The sequence below is a fragment of the Parus major genome, chromosome 5, assembly GCF_001522545.3.
Source record: "Parus major isolate Abel chromosome 5, Parus_major1.1, whole genome shotgun sequence".
NCBI classification, from domain to species: domain Eukaryota; kingdom Metazoa; phylum Chordata; class Aves; order Passeriformes; family Paridae; genus Parus; species Parus major.
This window is the reverse complement of record NC_031774.1, coordinates 26,701,890-26,705,648: the sequence shown is the minus strand read 5'-3', so window position 1 is coordinate 26,705,648 and position 3,759 is coordinate 26,701,890.

The following is a 3,759-nucleotide window of genomic DNA, read 5'->3' as shown; positions in this document are numbered from 1 at the left end:
GCACAGAGCAAATCTTGCCTCTTTCATTTCGCCTAGAACCACCACTCAGTACATCATTAGGACTGCCTGAGCCAAACCCACTGCTCTCCACAAAACCACAGCTACTCTAAAGCATTATGTCACCGGGATGGCTCAGGCCTTTGAGGATTCACCTGAGACAGGATATAGGAAACTGTGCATAGTAGTGTAAGAAAAAGCACAGGATCGCTGTTTGTCCTCTCAAATAACACAGAACCGCGGTGAACACTTGCTGGAGGCCATACTGAGGTTTGTCCTGTGTGCATATTTTCAAAGGAAAACTACATCTGCTCATACAAAGAATTTTAAGGATTTGTATCCCTCAGCCTGGCACAGATACAAAGGTGATGAACAAAATGTTCCTTCACAGGCTTCTGTTCTGTACCTTACTGTGGTCATTATACCGTCACACAGTGAAGCTAGACTTTCCACTGAGATCCTGACCACTGCCCAGAGATTTCCTGTTTGGTACTATGAAAAAGTGATTTATTTATGATTATTTTTTTTAAAATTGCTTAAACTGGGTAAAATTTTCAGAAGACTACATCTTCTCCTTGAGTTACTACATTTGCACAATTCCATAGGTGGGCATGCCACATTAAGGACAAATGAAACAGAAAGAGTCTAATGTGAGGAATTTACAATGTAAATTAAGCATAGCACAGCAAAGGTGACAAAAACCAGCAGCACGGGAGGACACACGCCTCAACAGCAAGAGCTTACAGGATCTGTTCAGCAGGCGTAATGAACTTAATGATTCTTTTTCTCCTGTCATTTCACTCCCCACTTCCCCCCATTCATAATATTTAAATCTGCAGACAGTGAACTCAGTCTTTATCTCAGTGAAGCAAATGGCAACATTTCAAGTTACTTCAGTAGCATGAGGATTTGGCTTCATATGTGGCATAAAAGCTTAGGGTGTGCAGAGCAGCAAAGGAAGGCTAGCCTAAAAGGAGTGGATTTTGTGAATGGTTTGGAGGAAAGTTGAGCAGCACAACACACAGGGTCGAAGAGGCATCGTTATATGATACATGAAAATGCACAGAGACGTTTATGGCAGGAGAGTGCTGGAGCAACACAGCAAGCTGAATTAGGAGAAAAGCTGGCACAACAAATAAAGCATTCAGATCCAGGAGGTGAAATTCCATTCCTGATTTCACCTATATAAAGCCACTGACTTAACTGCAAAGAGAAAAAGATATAGTTGAAAAGAATCAGAAAGGTCAAAAGAGAGCAATGCCGTGTATTGAAGACAGGGATGTGGTGCTAGAGTTGGAAGAGTCCAAAAAACATCACAGGGGATCTGCCAGGTGTGGGGCAGGAGACACTGGTGGCCCAGGGGAAGATGTGTTTTAACAATCATCCTGTTGTTCTTGTATAATACAAGAGAGGGGGAGGAGCAAAGGATGAGAAAAGGGGCACTAAAGAAAGGGCTAATTAAAAATGGCAATTAGTAAGAGCGCTTCAGCCTCTTAATTGAAACAGAAAGCAATAGAATGACCTTTGTTATATGTAAAGAGTCAGCTTTTCTGCTTGAAAAAAATGTAAGTACAATCAACATGAGAGGATGTTTACAAAGGTAAACATGCAGTGAGTGGGCGGGTGGGTAGATGTCTGTAGGAATGCAAAATAATGTAACTTACAACAGTATTGCAAAGCAATATTCCCCAGGTTGCAGGGAATTTCAGACCACAGGTCTTTGAGAGAGGTTGGAAGGGGAAGTGAAAGAGCATAGAAAAAAGAAATATAATCCTAATAGGATCTTCAAAATCATAAACAAAAAATAATGATCAACTGTGTCTTCTCCAAAAATACCACAGGGAGTTTCCATGGTACAGTGGAGGCATCAGGGAAGAGACTTCAGCTGTATCAAGAGCCACCATGGGAATTAGCACCATCTGCTCCACAAAGCAGAGAAGGAGGAGAAAGGAGAAGGGATGGGCAAAACAAGCTGAAACTTGGTAACAAACAGCATCTCTACCCTGCAGAACTGCTCACAGAACGTCAGCAGCACCATTGAGGAAAAAAATAGGCAAGCAAATATTTTGTAGAATCACAAATGATTTGGGTTGGAAGGCACCTCAAGGATCACTTAGTTCCAGCATCCCTGCCATGGACAGGAAGCATCAGTCACATATAAATACCAGAAATAAAATAAAATATACATGGTGGTGGTCCTGATAGGGAATAAAGAAGGGGAATGATCCCATTCATTTCCTTGTGTACCCTGGAACACTTCCAGCAAAGTCCATAAGGTGACCAAGATTTACAACAGTTGTAAGGATCTGGTTCAATGAGTTCATTTTCTTGCACTGCTGCATTATGCATTTAACAGAGTAAGTTCCAGGGAAGGGTCCTGTCACGATTACTTTATTTGGAATCAGCAGCACTAGTACAGAGGTTCCCCAGTTGGTGTAGACATCATGTTTACACCAGAAAAGGAGAGCCTGTAGAGGTCACGTTTTGTTTAATGAAAAGAACACAACTCTCCACGCACACAGCCAAATGTTATTAGTCTCACTTAGCTGAGAGTTCCAGGATTGCCGATGAGAGTAAGGCACCCCAAAATCCTGGACTTGCTTACCTGAATAGTCTCACTGACTTCATCCTCACTCCAGATCATCTACAGATAGCAAATGACTGGTGGAAATGGCAAACATGCCCAGTGCTGGGCTCCTGGGTGCTGCATGGGAACTGCAGCATTCTGCACTACCGGGCACTGCACTGCCAAGGATTTGTGTGTGCCTTTTAAATGGCTGTAGAGCATTAGGATGGCTAGCATCTCCTGATACACCAAGGAAAAGAAGCATGAAGAAGTTATAAGTCTATAGCAGGAGCTGCTTACCACTTTTGTCCTATGAAAATCTTCTGTGTCTAGTTAAAATATATGTCTTCTCCATTTCTCTAGGGAAGAACAAAAGCCTGCATAGACCAAAATCTGAGTCATCTTAATATAGATTATGTGAAAGGCCTAGAAAGCATCAACTGTCAGAAATAACTTTGTTATCAAAATATATGACGGAACTGAATAAAACCCCAGCCTAGTCATTCTTCAAACTTGAGAGTAACAAAATACTAATTGTAACTAGATTTCACCTTCAAGAGGAGGCCTGTATTCACTAAGGCTGGATGCAACAGCACAGGTAAGCATCTGAGTGTGCACAAAAACTGCTCTGGAGCCCAGACTGGGATTTTCCAGCAGTGGAGCACTGTTAAGCCAATTTTCCATGTTAATCCCTGACAATTATTGAACTAGATTTGTAGTCTTCCTCCTCATTTCACAGAATCATAGAATGGTTTGGATTGGAAAGATCATCTCATTCCAACCCCCCTGCATGAGCAGAGACACCTTTGACTAGATCAAGTTGCTCAGAGCTCCATCCAGCTTGGCCTCAAACACTTCCAGGAATGGGGCATCCGCAACTCCTCTGGGTAACCCGTTCCACTGCCTCATCACCCATACAGTAAAGATTTTTTTCCCTAATTTAACCATTATACTCTCTTTCAGTTTATAGCCATTGCCCCTTGACCTATCACTACATGCCCTTGTAAAAAGTCCCTCTCCAGCCTTCTTGTAAGTCCTCTTTAGACAATGGAAGGTGCTGTAAGGTCTCCTTGGAGCCTTCTCAACAGTCTCTTAGTCTGTCTTCACAGGAGAGATGCTATGTTTTCTCCATTAGGAAAACACTAGTCCCAGTCAAAGCTCTATACAAAGCATTTACACTATTAACACATTATCAG